Source organism: Nerophis lumbriciformis, linkage group LG10 (assembly GCF_033978685.3).
Source record: "Nerophis lumbriciformis linkage group LG10, RoL_Nlum_v2.1, whole genome shotgun sequence".
Taxonomy (NCBI): domain Eukaryota; kingdom Metazoa; phylum Chordata; class Actinopteri; order Syngnathiformes; family Syngnathidae; genus Nerophis; species Nerophis lumbriciformis.
Window position 1 is genome coordinate 39,425,439 of NC_084557.2, and position 15,796 is coordinate 39,441,234.

General features: G+C 36.1%; 31 non-coding genes across 31 annotated transcripts; all 31 read right to left on the reverse strand.

Moving 5' to 3' along the window:
• Positions 1-547: 547 nt before the first annotated feature.
• Positions 548-688, reverse strand: LOC133613038 (U4 spliceosomal RNA). Its single transcript, XR_009816368.2, has one exon. It is a non-coding gene; the product is annotated as a U4 spliceosomal RNA (small nuclear RNA).
• Positions 689-1,049: 361 nt separating this feature from the next.
• Positions 1,050-1,190, reverse strand: LOC133612991 (U4 spliceosomal RNA). The gene has a single exon (XR_009816323.2). It is a non-coding gene; the product is annotated as a U4 spliceosomal RNA (small nuclear RNA).
• A 367-nt stretch (positions 1,191-1,557) lies between these two features.
• LOC133613030 (U4 spliceosomal RNA) lies at positions 1,558-1,698 on the reverse strand. The gene has a single exon (XR_009816360.2). It is a non-coding gene; the product is annotated as a U4 spliceosomal RNA (small nuclear RNA).
• A 359-nt stretch (positions 1,699-2,057) lies between these two features.
• On the reverse strand, positions 2,058-2,198 carry LOC133613061 (U4 spliceosomal RNA). The gene has a single exon (XR_009816391.2). It is a non-coding gene; the product is annotated as a U4 spliceosomal RNA (small nuclear RNA).
• Positions 2,199-2,564: 366 nt separating this feature from the next.
• LOC133613042 (U4 spliceosomal RNA) lies at positions 2,565-2,699 on the reverse strand. The gene has a single exon (XR_009816373.2). It is a non-coding gene; the product is annotated as a U4 spliceosomal RNA (small nuclear RNA).
• Positions 2,700-3,001: 302 nt separating this feature from the next.
• On the reverse strand, positions 3,002-3,144 carry LOC140679092 (U4 spliceosomal RNA). Its single transcript, XR_012050684.1, has one exon. It is a non-coding gene; the product is annotated as a U4 spliceosomal RNA (small nuclear RNA).
• A 360-nt stretch (positions 3,145-3,504) lies between these two features.
• LOC140679087 (U4 spliceosomal RNA) lies at positions 3,505-3,645 on the reverse strand. The gene has a single exon (XR_012050679.1). It is a non-coding gene; the product is annotated as a U4 spliceosomal RNA (small nuclear RNA).
• Positions 3,646-3,989: 344 nt separating this feature from the next.
• Positions 3,990-4,130, reverse strand: LOC140679090 (U4 spliceosomal RNA). Its single transcript, XR_012050682.1, has one exon. It is a non-coding gene; the product is annotated as a U4 spliceosomal RNA (small nuclear RNA).
• Positions 4,131-4,480: 350 nt separating this feature from the next.
• LOC133612974 (U4 spliceosomal RNA) lies at positions 4,481-4,621 on the reverse strand. Its single transcript, XR_009816307.2, has one exon. It is a non-coding gene; the product is annotated as a U4 spliceosomal RNA (small nuclear RNA).
• Positions 4,622-4,981: 360 nt separating this feature from the next.
• Positions 4,982-5,120, reverse strand: LOC133612837 (U4 spliceosomal RNA). The gene has a single exon (XR_009816178.2). It is a non-coding gene; the product is annotated as a U4 spliceosomal RNA (small nuclear RNA).
• Positions 5,121-5,480: 360 nt separating this feature from the next.
• Positions 5,481-5,621, reverse strand: LOC133612816 (U4 spliceosomal RNA). The gene has a single exon (XR_009816158.1). It is a non-coding gene; the product is annotated as a U4 spliceosomal RNA (small nuclear RNA).
• A 360-nt stretch (positions 5,622-5,981) lies between these two features.
• Positions 5,982-6,122, reverse strand: LOC133613014 (U4 spliceosomal RNA). The gene has a single exon (XR_009816345.2). It is a non-coding gene; the product is annotated as a U4 spliceosomal RNA (small nuclear RNA).
• Positions 6,123-6,466: 344 nt separating this feature from the next.
• LOC133613020 (U4 spliceosomal RNA) lies at positions 6,467-6,607 on the reverse strand. The gene has a single exon (XR_009816351.1). It is a non-coding gene; the product is annotated as a U4 spliceosomal RNA (small nuclear RNA).
• Positions 6,608-6,967: 360 nt separating this feature from the next.
• LOC133612830 (U4 spliceosomal RNA) lies at positions 6,968-7,108 on the reverse strand. The gene has a single exon (XR_009816171.2). It is a non-coding gene; the product is annotated as a U4 spliceosomal RNA (small nuclear RNA).
• A 360-nt stretch (positions 7,109-7,468) lies between these two features.
• LOC133612999 (U4 spliceosomal RNA) lies at positions 7,469-7,609 on the reverse strand. Its single transcript, XR_009816330.2, has one exon. It is a non-coding gene; the product is annotated as a U4 spliceosomal RNA (small nuclear RNA).
• Positions 7,610-7,969: 360 nt separating this feature from the next.
• On the reverse strand, positions 7,970-8,110 carry LOC133612915 (U4 spliceosomal RNA). The gene has a single exon (XR_009816252.2). It is a non-coding gene; the product is annotated as a U4 spliceosomal RNA (small nuclear RNA).
• Positions 8,111-8,470: 360 nt separating this feature from the next.
• On the reverse strand, positions 8,471-8,611 carry LOC133612853 (U4 spliceosomal RNA). The gene has a single exon (XR_009816193.2). It is a non-coding gene; the product is annotated as a U4 spliceosomal RNA (small nuclear RNA).
• A 360-nt stretch (positions 8,612-8,971) lies between these two features.
• LOC133612887 (U4 spliceosomal RNA) lies at positions 8,972-9,112 on the reverse strand. The gene has a single exon (XR_009816225.1). It is a non-coding gene; the product is annotated as a U4 spliceosomal RNA (small nuclear RNA).
• Positions 9,113-9,472: 360 nt separating this feature from the next.
• On the reverse strand, positions 9,473-9,613 carry LOC133613012 (U4 spliceosomal RNA). Its single transcript, XR_009816343.2, has one exon. It is a non-coding gene; the product is annotated as a U4 spliceosomal RNA (small nuclear RNA).
• A 360-nt stretch (positions 9,614-9,973) lies between these two features.
• Positions 9,974-10,114, reverse strand: LOC140679100 (U4 spliceosomal RNA). Its single transcript, XR_012050692.1, has one exon. It is a non-coding gene; the product is annotated as a U4 spliceosomal RNA (small nuclear RNA).
• A 360-nt stretch (positions 10,115-10,474) lies between these two features.
• LOC133612889 (U4 spliceosomal RNA) lies at positions 10,475-10,615 on the reverse strand. Its single transcript, XR_009816227.2, has one exon. It is a non-coding gene; the product is annotated as a U4 spliceosomal RNA (small nuclear RNA).
• A 360-nt stretch (positions 10,616-10,975) lies between these two features.
• On the reverse strand, positions 10,976-11,116 carry LOC133612935 (U4 spliceosomal RNA). Its single transcript, XR_009816271.1, has one exon. It is a non-coding gene; the product is annotated as a U4 spliceosomal RNA (small nuclear RNA).
• Positions 11,117-11,476: 360 nt separating this feature from the next.
• On the reverse strand, positions 11,477-11,617 carry LOC140679071 (U4 spliceosomal RNA). The gene has a single exon (XR_012050664.1). It is a non-coding gene; the product is annotated as a U4 spliceosomal RNA (small nuclear RNA).
• A 360-nt stretch (positions 11,618-11,977) lies between these two features.
• On the reverse strand, positions 11,978-12,118 carry LOC140679088 (U4 spliceosomal RNA). The gene has a single exon (XR_012050680.1). It is a non-coding gene; the product is annotated as a U4 spliceosomal RNA (small nuclear RNA).
• A 360-nt stretch (positions 12,119-12,478) lies between these two features.
• On the reverse strand, positions 12,479-12,619 carry LOC133612806 (U4 spliceosomal RNA). The gene has a single exon (XR_009816148.1). It is a non-coding gene; the product is annotated as a U4 spliceosomal RNA (small nuclear RNA).
• Positions 12,620-12,979: 360 nt separating this feature from the next.
• Positions 12,980-13,120, reverse strand: LOC133612888 (U4 spliceosomal RNA). Its single transcript, XR_009816226.2, has one exon. It is a non-coding gene; the product is annotated as a U4 spliceosomal RNA (small nuclear RNA).
• A 360-nt stretch (positions 13,121-13,480) lies between these two features.
• Positions 13,481-13,621, reverse strand: LOC133613013 (U4 spliceosomal RNA). The gene has a single exon (XR_009816344.2). It is a non-coding gene; the product is annotated as a U4 spliceosomal RNA (small nuclear RNA).
• A 360-nt stretch (positions 13,622-13,981) lies between these two features.
• LOC133612831 (U4 spliceosomal RNA) lies at positions 13,982-14,122 on the reverse strand. The gene has a single exon (XR_009816172.2). It is a non-coding gene; the product is annotated as a U4 spliceosomal RNA (small nuclear RNA).
• A 358-nt stretch (positions 14,123-14,480) lies between these two features.
• On the reverse strand, positions 14,481-14,621 carry LOC140679080 (U4 spliceosomal RNA). Its single transcript, XR_012050673.1, has one exon. It is a non-coding gene; the product is annotated as a U4 spliceosomal RNA (small nuclear RNA).
• Positions 14,622-14,981: 360 nt separating this feature from the next.
• On the reverse strand, positions 14,982-15,122 carry LOC133612845 (U4 spliceosomal RNA). The gene has a single exon (XR_009816186.2). It is a non-coding gene; the product is annotated as a U4 spliceosomal RNA (small nuclear RNA).
• A 360-nt stretch (positions 15,123-15,482) lies between these two features.
• Positions 15,483-15,623, reverse strand: LOC140679099 (U4 spliceosomal RNA). The gene has a single exon (XR_012050691.1). It is a non-coding gene; the product is annotated as a U4 spliceosomal RNA (small nuclear RNA).
• Between the last annotated feature and the right edge of the window lie 173 nt (positions 15,624-15,796).

Here is a 15,796-nt window from a genome sequence, read left to right on the forward strand (position 1 = left end):
CAGATCGTTCAGTCATTAAATTCATGGACTAGCATGAAATATTTGGCAAAATCTATCATTATTCATCTTTTAAGACTGTTTTGTGGAATAGCATATGCATTTGTTATCATTTGACCAGCATTGGTTTGAACTTGTACTAGAAATACATTCTATTGTGCTTTGTCTACAATTGATATTTGTGAATAAGGTGTCCTTTGGTGTTGTGCTATTTGATATATTTAACATTATGAAAGACAAAACCTTACAACCTTTGCTTTGTATTTAAAGAAACATTTCAGGGTGTAATAACACATTCAGTCCCCACTTCTGTTTTGTTGACAGATACACCAGCAACAGCTTTGCAATTTTTTTCATTTATGAGTTCTTGATGTTAACAGGAATATTAGTCTCAATGGTCTCTATCAACAATTGCCATATATTTCAAGTCTTCAAGGCAGGGTATAGGTAAAGTTTTCAACTACCAATAATCAGTAGTTTCTTTGACAAACCAGCATCTGTCATGCAAAAGTTTTCATCAATGAGAACTTGATGTTAACAGAAAGATGAGTTTCAATGGAGACTATCCTAAATTGCCATAGCTGACTATATTTCAAGTCATGAAGGCGGGATATTGGGTTAAGTTTTCAACTAGCAATAATCACACCTCGGATAAACCTAACAAGAGATGATACTACCACTGCACAAAGATATCAAGTGAATGTTCAAGGCCATTCAGTCATTACCCCAACCTACATTTCACCGTTACGGCACTTCAGCACAGAACATTCATTCATTAAATTAATGGACTCGCATAACATAATTGGCAAACTCTTTTATTCTTTGTCTTGTAAGACTGTTGTTCGAAATAGCATATTTATTTGTTGACCAAGGTTTGTTTGAACTTGCACTAGAAACACATTCTATTGTGCTTCGTCTACAGTATAGTTCTGTACAGTGTATTATCAATACATTTTCAAGAAAATAGTTTAGGATGTCGCTTCTTTGACAGACCAGCACCTGTCATATACATGTAATCATAAATGAGATCTTGATGTTAACAGAAAGATGAGTCTCACTGGAGACTATCAAAAATTGCCATAGCTGACTGTATTTCAAGTCATCAAGGCGGGGTATTGGGTAAAGTTTTCAACTAGCAATAATCACGCCTCGGATAAACCTCATAGGCTATGATACTGCCACTGCACAAAGATGTCAAGTGAATGTTCAAGGCCATTCAGTCATTACCCAGCCTACATTTCACAGTTACGGTACTTCAGCACAGAACATTCATTCATTAAATTAATGGACTAGCATAACAAAGTTGGCAAACTCTTTTATTCTTTGTCTTGTAAGACTTTTGTTCAAAATAGCGTATCTATTTCTTATCATTTGACCAACGTTTGTTTGAACTTGTACAAGAAACACATTCGATTGTGCTTTGTGTACAGTATAGTTTTGTACAGTGTCTTATCAATATATCTTCAAGCCAAGAGTTTAGGATGTAGAGTCTTTGACAGACCAGCACAGGTCATGCAAAAGTTTTCATTAATGAGATCTTGATGTTAACCGATAGATGAGTCTCAATAGAGACTATCATGAATTGCCAGAGCTGACTATATTTCAAGTCATCAAGGTAGGGTATTGGGTAAAGTTTTCAATTAGCAATATTCACGCCTCGGATTAACATCTTGGGCTATGATACTGCCACTGCACAAAGATGTCAAGAGAATGTTCAAGGCCATTCGTCATTACCCAGCCTACATTTCACAGTAACGGTACTTCAGCACAGAACATTCATTCATTAAATTAATGGACTCGCATAACATAATTGGCAAACTCTTTTATTCTTTGTCTTGTAAGACTGTTGTTCCAAATAGCATATTTATTTGTTGACCAAGGTTTGTTTGAACTTGCACTAGAAACACATTCTATTGTGCTTCGTCTACAGTATAGTTCTGTACAGTGTATTATCAATACATTTTCAAGAAAATAGTTTAGGATGTCGCTTCTTTGACAGACCAGCACCTGTCATATAAATGTTATCATCAATGAGATCTTGATGTTAACAGAAAGATGAGTCTCACTGGAGACTATCAAAAATTGCCATAGCTGACTGTATTTCAAGTCATCAAGGCGGGGTATTGGGTAAAGTTTTCAACTAGCAATAATCACGCCTCGGATAAACCTCATAGGCTATGATACTGCCACTGCACAAAGATGTCAAGTGAATGTTCAAGGCCATTCAGTCATTACCCAGCCTACATTTCACAGTTACAGTACTTCAGCACAGAACATTCATTCATTAAATTAATGGACTAGCATAACAAAGTTGAAAAACTCTTTTATTCTTTGTCTTGTAGACTTTTGTTCAAAATAGCGTATCTATTTCTTATCATTTGACCAACGTTTGTTTGAACTTGTACAAGAAACACATTCGATTGTGCTTTGTGTACAGTATAGTTTTGTACAGTGTCTTATCAATATATCTTCAAGACAAGAGTTTAGGATGTAGAGTCTTTGACAGACCAGCACAGGTCATGCAAAAGTTTTCATTAATGAGATCTTGATGTTAACAGATAGATGAGTCTCAATAGAGACTATCATGAATTGCCAGAGCTGACTATATTTTAAGTCATCAAGGTAGGGTATTGGGTAAAGTTTAGCAATATTCACGCCTCGGATTAACCTCTTGGGCTATGATACTGCCACTGCACAAAGATGACTTCAGCACAGAACATTCATTCATTAAATTAATGGACTCGCATAACATAATTGGCAAACTCTTTTATTCTTTGTCTTGTAAGACTGTTGTTCCAAATAGCATATTTATTTGTTGACAAAGGTTTGTTTGAACTAGTACTAGAAACACATTCTATTGTGCTTTGTGTACATTATAGTTCTGGACGGTGTCTTATCAATACATTTTCAAGTAAAGAGTTTAGGTTGTAGTTTCTTTGACAGACCAGCACCTGTCATGCAAAAGTTTTTATGAATGAGATATGGATGTTATCAGTAAGATGAGTCTCAATGGAGACTATCAAAAATTGCAATAGCTGACTATATTTCAAGTCATCAAGGCGGGGTATTGGGTTAAGTTTTCAACTAGCAATAACTGCATCTCAGATAATCCTCATGGGCTATATGATACTGCCACTGCACAAAGATATCAAGTGAATGTTCAAGGCCATGCAGTCATTACCCAGCCTACATTTCACAGTTACGGTACTTCAGCACGGAACATTCATTCATTAAATGAATGGACTTGCATAACATAATTGGCAAACTCTTTTATTCTTTGTCTTGTAAGACTGTTGTTCGAAATAGCATATTTATTTGTTGACCAAGGTTTGTTTGAACTTGCACTAGAAACACATTCTATTGTGCTTCGTCTACAGTATAGTTCTGTACAGTGTATTATCAATACATTTTCAAGAAAATAGTTTAGGATGTCGCTTCTTTGACAGACCAGCATCTGTCATGTCAATGTTAGCATCAATGAGATCTTGATGTTAACAGAAAGATGAGTCTCAATGGAGACTATCAAAAATTGCCATAGCTGACTATATTTCAAGTCATCAAGGCGGGGTATTGGGTAAAGTTTTCAACTAGCAATAATCACGCCTCGGATAAACCTCATAGGCTATGATACTGCCATTGCACAAAGATGTCAAGTGAATGTTCAAGGCCATTCAGTCATTACCCAGCCTACATTTCACAGTTACAGTACTTCAGCACAGAACATTAATTCATTAAATTAATGGACTAGCATAACAAAGTTGGCAAACTCTTTTGTTCAAAATAGCATATCTATTTCTTATCATTTGACCAACGTTTGTTTGAACTTGTACAAGAAACACATTCGATTGTGCTTTGTGTACAGTATAGTTTTGTACAGTGTCTTATGATTATATCTTCAAGACAAGAGTTTAGGATGTAGAGTCTTTGACAGACCGGCACGGGTCATGCAAAAGTTTTCATTAATGAGATCTTGATGTTAACAGTAAGATGAGTCTCATAGGAAACTATCAAAAATTGCCATAGCTGACTATATTTCAAGTCATCAAGGCAAGGTATTGGGTAAAGTCTTCAACTAGCAATAATTGCACCTCAGATAATCCTCATGGTCAATGATACTGCCACTGTACAAAGATGTCAAGTGAATGTTCAATGCCATTCAGTCATCACCCAGCCTACAATTCACAGTTACGGTACTTCAGCACAGAACATTCATTAATTAAATTAATGGACTCTCTTAAATGGCAAACTCTTTTATTCTTTGTCTTGTAAGACTGTTGTTCGAAATATTTATTTGTTGACAAAGGTTTGTTTGAACTAGTACTAAAAACACATTATATTGTGCTTTGTGTACATTATAGTTCTGGACGGTGTCTTATCAATACATTTTCAAGTAAAGAGTTTAGGTTGTAGTTTCTTTGACAGACCAGCACCTGTCATGCAAAAGTTTTTATCAATGAGATATGGATGTTATCAGTAAGATGAGTCTCAATGGAGACTATCAAAAATTGCAATAGCTGACTATATTTCAAGTCATCAAGGCGGGGTATTGGGTTAAGTTTTCAACTAGCAATAACTGCACCTCAGATAACCCTCATGGGCTATGATACTGCCACTGCACAAAGATGTCAAGTGAATGTTCAAGGCCATGCAGTCATTACCCAGCCTACATTTCACAGTTACGGTACTTCAGCACGGAACATTCATTCATTAAATTAATGGACTTGCATAACATAATTGGCAAACTCTTTTATTCTTTGTCTTGTAAGACTGTTGTTTGAAATAGCATATTTATTTGTTGACCAAGGTTTGTTTGAACTTGCACTAGAAACACATTCTATTGTGCTTTGTGTACATTATAGTTCTGTACGGTGTCTTATCAATAAATTTTCAAGAAAAGAGTTTAGGTTGTAGTTTCTTTGACAGACCAGCACTTGTCACGCAAAAGTTTTCATAATTGAGATATGGATGTCGTCAGTAAGATGAGTCTCAATGGAGACTCAAAAATTGCCATAGCTGACTATATTTCAAGTCATCAAGGCGGGGTATTGGGTTAAGTTTTAAACTAGCAATAACTGCACCTCAGATAACCCTCACGGGCTATGATACTGCCACTGCACAAAGATGTCAAGTGAATGTTCAAGGCCATGCAGTCATTACCCAGCCTACATTTCACAGTTACGGTACTTCAGCACGGAACATTCATTCATTAAATTAATGGACTTGCATAACATAATTGGCAAACTCTTTTATTCTTTGTCTTGTAAGACTGTTGTTTGAAATAGCATATTTATTTGTTGACCAAGGTTTGTTTGAACTTGTACTAGAAACACATTCTATTGTGCTTTGTGTACACTATAGTTCTGTACGGTGTCTTATCAATACATTTTCAAGAAAAGAGTTTAGGTTGTAGTTTCTTTGACAGACCAGCACCTGTCACGCAAAAGTTTTCATAATTGAGATATGGATGTCGTCAGTAAGATGAGTCTCAATGGAGACTATCAAAAATTGCCATAGCTGACTATATTACAAGTCATCAAGGCAGGGTATTGGGTAAAGTTTTCAACTAGCAATAATTGCACCTCAGATAATCCTCATGGGCTATGATACTGCCACTGCACAAAGATGTCAAGTGAATGTTCAAGGCCATTCAGTCATTACCCAGCCTACATTTCACAGTTACGGTACTTCAGCACAGAACATTCATTCATTGAATTAATGGACTTGCATAACATAATTTGCAAACTCTTTTATTCTTTGTCTTGTAAGACTGTTGTTCGAAATAGCATATTTATTTGTTGACCAAGGTTTGTTTGAACTTGCACTAGAAACACATTCTATTGTGCTTCGTCTACAGTATAGTTCTGTACAGTGTATTATCAATACATTTTCAAGAAAATAGTTTAGGATGTCGCTTCTTTGACAGACCAGCATCTGTCATGTCAATGTTAGCATCAATGAGACCTTGATGTTAACAGAAAGATGAGTCTCAATGGAGACTATCAAAAATTGCCATAGCTGACTATATTTCAAGTCATCAAGGCGGGGTATTGGGTAAAGTTTTCAACTAGCAAAAATCACGCCTCGGATAAACCTCATAGGCTATGATACTGCCACTGCACAAAGATGTCAAGTGAATGTTCAAGGCCATTCAGTCATTATTCAGCCTACATTTCACAGTTACGGTACTTCAGCACAGAACATTCATTCATTAAATTAATGGACTAGCATAACAAAGTTGGCAAACTCTTTTGTTCAAAATAGCATATCTATTTCTTATCATTTGACCAACGTTTGTTTGAACTTGTACAAGAAACACATTCGATTGTGCTTTGTGTACAGTATAGTTTTGTACAGTGTCTTATCAATATATCTTCAAGACAAGAGTTTAGGATGTAAAGTCTTTGACAGACCAGCACGGGTCATGCAAAAGTTTTCATTTATGAGATCTTGATATTAACAGTAAGATGAGTCTCATAGGAAACTATCAAAAATTGCCATAGCTGACTATATTTCAAGTCATCAAGGCAAGGTATTGGGTAAAGTCTTCAACTAGCAATAATTGCACCTCAGATAATCCTCATGGTCAATGATACTGCCACTGCACAAATATGTCAAGTGAATGTTCAAGGCCATTCAGTCATTACCCAGCCTACATTTCACAGTTACGGTACTTCAGCAGAGAACATTCATTCATTAAATTAATGGACTCGCATAACATAATTGGCAAACTCTTTTATTCTTTGTCTTGTAAGACTGTTGTTTGAAATAGCATATTTATTTGTTGACCAAGGTTTGTTTGAACTTGTACTAGAAACACATTCTATTGTGCTTTGTGTACATTATAGTTCTGTACGGTGTCTTATCAATACATTTTCAAGAAAAGAGTTTAGGTTGTAGTTTCTTTGACAGACCAGCACCTGTCACGCAAAAGTTTTCATAATTGAGATATGGATGTCGTCAGTAAGATGAGTCTCAATGGAGACTATCAAAAATTGCCACAGCTGGCTATTTTTCAAGTCATCAAGGCAGGGTATTGGTTAAAGTTTTCAACTAGCAATAATTGCACCTCAGATAATCCTCATGGGCTATGATACTACCACTGCACAAAGATGTCAAGTGAATGTTCAAGGCCATTCAGTCATTACCCAGCCTACATTTCACAGTTACGGTACTTCAGCAGAGAACATTCATTCATTAAATTAATGGACTCGCATAACATGATTGGCAAACTCTTTTATTCTTTGTCTTGTAAGACTGTTGTTCGAAATAGCATATTTATTTGTTGACCAAGGTTTGTTTGAACTTGTACTAGAAACACATTCTATTGTGCTTTGTGTACATTATAGTTCTGTACGGTGTCTTATCAATACATTTTCAAGAAAAGAGTTTAGGTTGTAGTTTCTTTGACAGACCAGCACCTGTCACGCAAAAGTTTTCATAATTGAGATATGGATGTCGTCAGTAAGATGAGTCTCAATGGAGACTATCAAAAATTGCCAAAGCTGGCTATTTTTCAAGTCATCAAGGCAGGGTATTGGTTAAAGTTTTCAACTAGCAATAATTGCACCTCAGATAATCCTCATGGGCTATGATACTACCACTGCACAAAGATGTCAAGTGAATGTTCAAGGCCATTCAGTCATTACCCAGCCTACATTTCACAGGTACAGTACTTCAGCAGAGAACATTCATTCATTAAATTAATGGACTCGCATAACATGATTGGCAAACTCTTTTATTCTTTGTCTTGTAAGACTGTTGTTCGAAATAGCATATTTATTTGTTGACCAAGGTTTGTTTGAACTTGTACTAGAAACACATTCTATTGTGCTTTGTGTACATTATAGTTCTGTACGGTGTCTTATCAATACATTTTCAAGAAAAGAGTTTAGGTTGTAGTTTCTTTGACGGACCAGCACCTGTCACGCAAAAGTTTTCATAATTGAGATACGGATGTCGTCAGTAAGATGAGTCTCAATGGAGACTATCAAAAATTGCCAAAGCTGGCTATTTTTCAAGTCATCAAGGCAGGGTATTGATTAAAGTTTTCAACAAGCAATAATTGCACCTCAGATAATGCTCATGGGCTATGATACTACCACTGCACAAAGATGTCAAGTGAATGTTCAAGGCCATTCAGTCATTACCCAGCCTACATTTCACAGTTACGGTACTTCAGCAGAGAACATTCATTCATTAAATTAATGGACTCGCATAACATAATTGGCAAACTCTTTTATTCTTTGTCTTGTAAGACTGTTGTTTGAAATAGCATATTTATTTGTTGACCAAGGTTTGTTTGAACTTGTACTAGAAACACATTCTATTGTGCTTTGTGTACATTATAGTTCTGTACGGTGTCTTATCAATAAATTTTCAAGAAAAGAGTTTAGGTTGTAGTTTCTTTGACAGACCAGCACCTGTCACGCAAAAGTTTTCATAATTGAGATATGGATGTCGTCAGTAAGATGAGTCTCAATGGAGACTATCAAAAATTGCCATAGCTGACTATATTACAAGTCATCAAGGCAGGGTATTGGGTAAAGTTTTCAACTAGCAATAATTGCACCTCAGATAATCCTCATGGGCTATGATACTGCCACTGCACAAAGATGTCAAGTGAATGTTCAAGGCCATTCAGTCATTACCCAGCCTACATTTCACAGTTACGGTACTTCAGCACAGAACATTCATTCATTGAATTAATGGACTCGCATAAAAAAGTTGGCAAACTCTTTTATTTTTTGTTTTGTAAGACTGTTGTTCGAAATAGCATATTTATTTGTTGATCAAGGTTTGTTTGAACTTGTACTACAAACACATTTTATTGTGCTTTGTGTACAGTATAGGTCTGTACAGTGTCTTATCAATACATTCTCAAGAAAAGAGTTTAGGATGTAGATTCTTTGACGGACCAGCACCTGCCTTGCAAAAGTTTTCATCAATGAGATCTTGATGTTATCAGTAAGATGACTCTCAATGGAGACTATCAAAAATTGCCACAGCTGGCTATTTTTCAAGTCATCAAGGCAGGGTATTGGTTAAAGTTTTCAACTAGCAATAATTGCACCTCAGATAATCCTCATGGGCTATGATACTACCACTGCACAAAGATGTCAAGTGAATGTTCAAGGCCATTCAGTCATTACCCAGCCTACATTTCACAGTTACGGTACTTCAGCAGAGAACATTCATTCATTAAATTAATGGACTCGCACAACATGATTGGCAAACTCTTTTATTCTTTGTCTTGTAAGACTGTTGTTCGAAATAGCATATTTATTTGTTGACAAAGGTTTGTTTGAGCTAGTACTAGAAACACATTCTATTGTGCTTTGTGTACATTATAGTTCTGTACGGTGTCTTATCAATACATTTTCAAGTAAAGAGTTTAGGTTGTAGTTTCTTTGACAGACCAGCACCTGTCATGCAAAAGTTTTTATCAATGAGATATGGATGTTATCAGTAAGATGAGTCTCAATGGAGACTATCAAAAATTGCAATAGCTGACTATATTTCAAGTCATCAAGGCGGGGTATTGGGTTAAGTTTTCAACTAGCAATAACTGCACCTCAGATAACCCTCATGGGCTTTGATACTGCCACTGCACAAAGATGTCAAGTGAATGTTCAAGGCCATGCAGTCATTACCCAGCCTACATTTCACAGTTACGGTACTTCAGCACGGAACATTCATTCATTAAATTAATGGACTTGCATAACATAATTGGCAAACTCTTTTATTCTTTGTCTTGTAAGACTGTTGTTTGAAATAGCATATTTATTTGTTGACCAAGGTTTGTTTGAACTTGTACTAGAAACACATTCTATTGTGCTTTGTGTACACTATAGTTCTGTACGGTGTCTTATCAATACATTTTCAAGAAAAGAGTTTAGGTTGTAGTTTCTTTGACAGACCAGCACCTGTCACGCAAAAGTTTTCATAATTGAGATATGGATGTCGTCAGTAAGATGAGTCTCAATGGAGACTATCAAAAATTGCCATAGCTGACTATATTACAAGTCATCAAGGCAGGGTATTGGTTAAAGTTTTCAACTAGCAATAATTGCACCTCAGATAATCCTCATGGGCTATGATACTGCCACTGCACAAAGATGTCAAGTGAATGTTCAAGGCCATTCAGTCATTACCCAGCCTACATTTCACAGTTACGGTACTTCAGCACAGAACATTCATTCATTGAATTAATGGACTCGCATAAAAAAGTTGGCAAACTCTTTTATTTTTTGTTTTGTAAGACTGTTGTTCAAAATAGCATATTTATTTGTTGACCAAGGTTTGTTTGAACTTGTACTACAAACACATTTTATTGTGCTTTGTGTACAGTATAGGTCTGTACAGTGTCTTATCAATACATTCTCAAGAAAAGAGTTTAGGATGTAGATTCTTTGACGGACCAGCACCTGCCTTGCAAAAGTTTTCATCAATGAGATCTTGATGTTATCAGTAAGATGAGTCTCAATGGAGACTATCAAAAATTGCCACAGCTGGCTATTTTTCAAGTCATCAAGGCAGGGTATTGGTTAATGTTTTCAACTAGCAATAATTGCACCTCAGATAATCCTCATGGGCTATGATACTACCACTGCACAAAGATGTCAAGTGAATGTTCAAGGCCATTCAGTCATTACCCAGCCTACATTTCACAGTTACGGTACTTCAGCAGAGAACATTCATTCATTAAATTAATGGACTCGCACAACATGATTGGCAAACTCTTTTATTCTTTGTCTTGTAAGACTGTTGTTCGAAATAGCATATTTATTTGTTGACAAAGGTTTGTTTGAACTAGTACTAGAAACACATTCTATTGTGCTTTGTGTACATTATAGTTCTGTACGGTGTCTTATCAATACATTTTCAAGTAAAGAGTTTAGGTTGTAGTTTCTTTGACAGACCAGCACCTGTCATGCAAAAGTTTTTATCAATGAGATATGGATGTTATCAGTAAGATGAGTCTCAATGGAGACTATCAAAAATTGCAATAGCTGACTATATTTCAAGTCATCAAGGCGGGGTATTGGGTTAAGTTTTCAACTAGCAATAACTGCACCTCAGATAACCCTCATGGGCTATGATACTGCCACTGCACAAAGATGTCAAGGGAATGTTCAAGGCCATGCAGTCATTACCCAGCCTACATTTCACAGTTACGGTACTTCAGCACGGAACATTCATTCATTAAATTAATGGACTTGCATAACATAATTGGCAAACTCTTTAATTCTTTGTCTTGTAAGACTGTTGTTCGAAATAGCATATTTATTCGTTGACCAAGGTTTGTTTGAACTTGTACTAGAAACACATTCTATTGTGCTTTGTGTACATTATAGTTCTGTACGGTGTCTTATCAATACATTTTCAAGAAAAGAGTTTAGGTTGTAGTTTCTTTGACAGACCAGCACCTGTCACGCAAAAGTTTTCATAATTGAGATATGGATGTCGTCAGTAAGATGAGTCTCAATGGAGACTATCAAAAATTGCCAAAGCTGGCTATTTTTCAAGTCATCAAGGCAGGGTATTGGTTAAAGTTTTCAACTAGCAATAATTGCACCTCAGATAATCCTCATGGGCTATGATACTACCACTGCACAAAGATGTCAAGTGAATGTTCAAGGCCATTCAGTCATTACCCAGCCTACATTTCACAGGTACAGTACTTCAGCAGAGAACATTCATTCATTAAATTAATGGACTCGCATAACATGATTGGCAAACTCTTTTATTCTTTGTCTTGTAAGACTGTTGTTCGAAATAGCATATTTATTTGTTGACCAAGGTTTGTTTGAACTTGTACTAGAAACACATTCTATTGTGCTTTGTGTACATTATAGTTCTGTACGGTGTCTTATCAATACATTTTCAAGAAAAGAGTTTAGGTTGTAGTTTCTTTGACAGACCAGCACCTGTCACGCAAAAGTTTTCATAATTGAGATACGGATGTCGTCAGTAAGATGAGTCTCAATGGAGACTATCAAAAATTGCCAAAGCTGGCTATTTTTCAAGTCATCAAGGCAGGGTATTGGTTAAAGTTTTCAACAAGCAATAATTGCACCTCAGATAATGCTCATGGGCTATGATACTACCACTGCACAAAGATGTCAAGTGAATGTTCAAGGCCATTCAGTCATTACCCAGCCTACATTTCACAGTTACGGTACTTCAGCAGAGAACATTCATTCATTAAATTAATGGACTCGCATAACATAATTGGCAAACTCTTTTATTCTTTGTCTTGTAAGACTGTTGTTTGAAATAGCATATTTATTTGTTGACCAAGGTTTGTTTGAACTTGTACTAGAAACACATTCTATTGTGCTTTGTGTACATTATAGTTCTGTACGGTGTCTTATCAATAAATTTTCAAGAAAAGAGTTTAGGTTGTAGTTTCTTTGACAGACCAGCACCTGTCACGCAAAAGTTTTCATAATTGAGATATGGATGTCGTCAGTAAGATGAGTCTCAATGGAGACTATCAAAAATTGCCATAGCTGACTATATTACAAGTCATCAAGGCAGGGTATTGGGTAAAGTTTTCAACTAGCAATAATTGCACCTCAGATAATCCTCATGGGCTATGATACTGCCACTGCACAAAGATGTCAAGTGAATGTTCAAGGCCATTCAGTCATTACCCAGCCTACATTTCACAGTTACGGTACTTCAGCACAGAACATTCATTCATTGAATTAATGGACTCGCATAAAAAAGTTGGCAAACTCTTTTATTTTTTGTTTTGTAAGACTGTTGTTCGAAATAGCATATTTATTTGTTGATCAAGGTTTGTTTGAACTTGTACTACAAACACATTTTATTGTGCTTTGTGTACAGTATAGGTCTGTACAGTGTCTTATCAATACATTCTCAAGAAAAGAGTTTAGGATGTAGATTCTTTGACGGACCAGCACCTGCCTTGCAAAAGTTTTCATCAATGAGATCTTGATGTTATCAGTAAGATGACTCTCAATGGAGACTATCAAAAATTGCCACAGCTGGCTATTTTTCAAGTCATCAAGGCAGGGTATTGGTTAAAGTTTTCAACTTGCAATAATTGCACCTCAGATAATCCTCATGGGCTATGATACTACCACTGCACAAAGATGTCAAGTGAATGTTCAAGGCCATTCAGTCATTACCCAGCCTACATTTCACAGTTACGGTACTTCAGCAGAGAACATTCATTCATTAAATTAATGGACTCGCACAACATGATTGGCAAACTCTTTTATTCTTTGTCTTGTAAGACTGTTGTTCGAAATAGCATATTTATTTGTTGACAAAGGTTTGTTTGAGCTAGTACTAGAAACACATTCTATTGTGCTTTGTGTACATTATAGTTCTGTACGGTGTCTTATCAATACATTTTCAAGTAAAGAGTTTAGGTTGTAGTTTCTTTGACAGACCAGCACCTGTCATGCAAAAGTTTTTATCAATGAGATATGGATGTTATCAGTAAGATGAGTCTCAATGGAGACTATCAAAAATTGCAATAGCTGACTATATTTCAAGTCATCAAGGCGGGGTATTGGGTTAAGTTTTCAACTAGCAATAACTGCACCTCAGATAACCCTCATGGGCTTTGATACTGCCACTGCACAAAGATGTCAAGTGAATGTTCAAGGCCATGCAGTCATTACCCAGCCTACATTTCACAGTTACGGTACTTCAGCACGGAACATTCATTCATTAAATTAATGGACTTGCATAACATAATTGGCAAACTCTTTTATTCTTTGTCTTGTAAGACTGTTGTTTGAAATAGCATATTTATTTGTTGACCAAGGTTTGTTTGAACTTGTACTAGAAACACATTCTATTGTGCTTTGTGTACACTATAGTTCTGTACGGTGTCTTATCAATACATTTTCAAGAAAAGAGTTTAGGTTGTAGTTTCTTTGACAGACCAGCACCTGTCACGCAAAAGTTTTCATAATTGAGATATGGATGTCGTCAGTAAGATGAGTCTCAATGGAGACTATCAAAAATTGCCATAGCTGACTATATTACAAGTCATCAAGGCAGGGTATTGGTTAAAGTTTTCAACTAGCAATAATTGCACCTCAGATAATCCTCATGGGCTATGATACTGCCACTGCACAAAGATGTCAAGTGAATGTTCAAGGCCATTCAGTCATTACCCAGCCTACATTTCACAGTTACGGTACTTCAGCACAGAACATTCATTCATTGAATTAATGGACTCGCATAAAAAAGTTGGCAAACTCTTTTATTTTTTGTTTTGTAAGACTGTTGTTCAAAATAGCATATTTATTTGTTGACCAAGGTTTGTTTGAACTTGTACTACAAACACATTTTATTGTGCTTTGTGTACAGTATAGGTCTGTACAGTGTCTTATCAATACATTCTCAAGAAGAGTTTAGGATGTAGATTCTTTGACGGACCAGCACCTGCCTTGCAAAAGTTTTCATCAATGAGATCTTGATGTTATCAGTAAGATGAGTCTCAATGGAGACTATCAAAAATTGCCACAGCTGGCTATTTTTCAAGTCATCAAGGCAGGGTATTGGTTAATGTTTTCAACTAGCAATAATTGCACCTCAGATAATCCTCATGGGCTATGATACTACCACTGCACAAAGATGTCAAGTGAATGTTCAAGGCCATTCAGTCATTACCCAGCCTACATTTCACAGTTACGGTACTTCAGCAGAGAACATTCATTCATTAAATTAATGGACTCGCACAACATGATTGGCAAACTCTTTTATTCTTTGTCTTGTAAGACTGTTGTTCGAAATAGCATATTTATTTGTTGACAAAGGTTTGTTTGAACTAGTACTAGAAACACATTCTATTGTGCTTTGTGTACATTATAGTTCTGTACGGTGTCTTATCAATACATTTTCAAGTAAAGAGTTTAGGTTGTAGTTTCTTTGACAGACCAGCACCTGTCATGCAAAAGCTTTTATCAATGAGATATGGATGTTATCAGTAAGATGAGTCTCAATGGAGACTATCAAAAATTGCAATAGCTGACTATATTTCAAGTCATCAAGGCAGGGTATTGGGTTAAGTTTTCAACTAGCAATAACTGCACCTCAGATAACCCTCATGGGCTATGATACTGCCACTGCACAAAGATGTCAAGGGAATGTTCAAGGCCATGCAGTCATTACCCAGCCTACATTTCACAGTTACGGTACTTCAGCACGGAACATTCATTCATTAAATTAATGGACTTGCATAACATAATTGGCAAACTCTTTAATTCTTTGTCTTGTAAGACTGTTGTTTGAAATAGCATATTTATTTGTTGACCAAGGTTTGTTTGAACTTGTACTAGAAACACATTCTATTGTGCTTTGTGTACATTATAGTTCTGTACGGTGTCTTATCAATAAATTTTCAAGGAAAGAGTTTAGGTTGTAGTTTCTTTGACAGACCAGCACCTGTCACGCAAAAGTTTTTATAATTGAGATATGGATGTCATCAGTAAGATGAGTCTCAATGGAGACTATCAAAAATTGCCATAGCTGACTATATTACAAGTCATCAAGGCAGGGTATTGGGTAAAGTTTTCAACTAGCAATAATTGCACCTCAGATAATCCTCATGGGCTATGATACTGCCACTGCACAAAGATGTCAAGTGAATGTTCAAGGCCATTCAGTCATTACCCAGCCTACATTTCACAGTTACGGTACTTCAGCACGGAACATTCATTCATTAAATTAATGGACTTGCATAACATAATTGGCAAACTCTTTTATTCTTTGTCTTGTAAGACTGTTGTTTGAAATAGCATATTTATTTGTT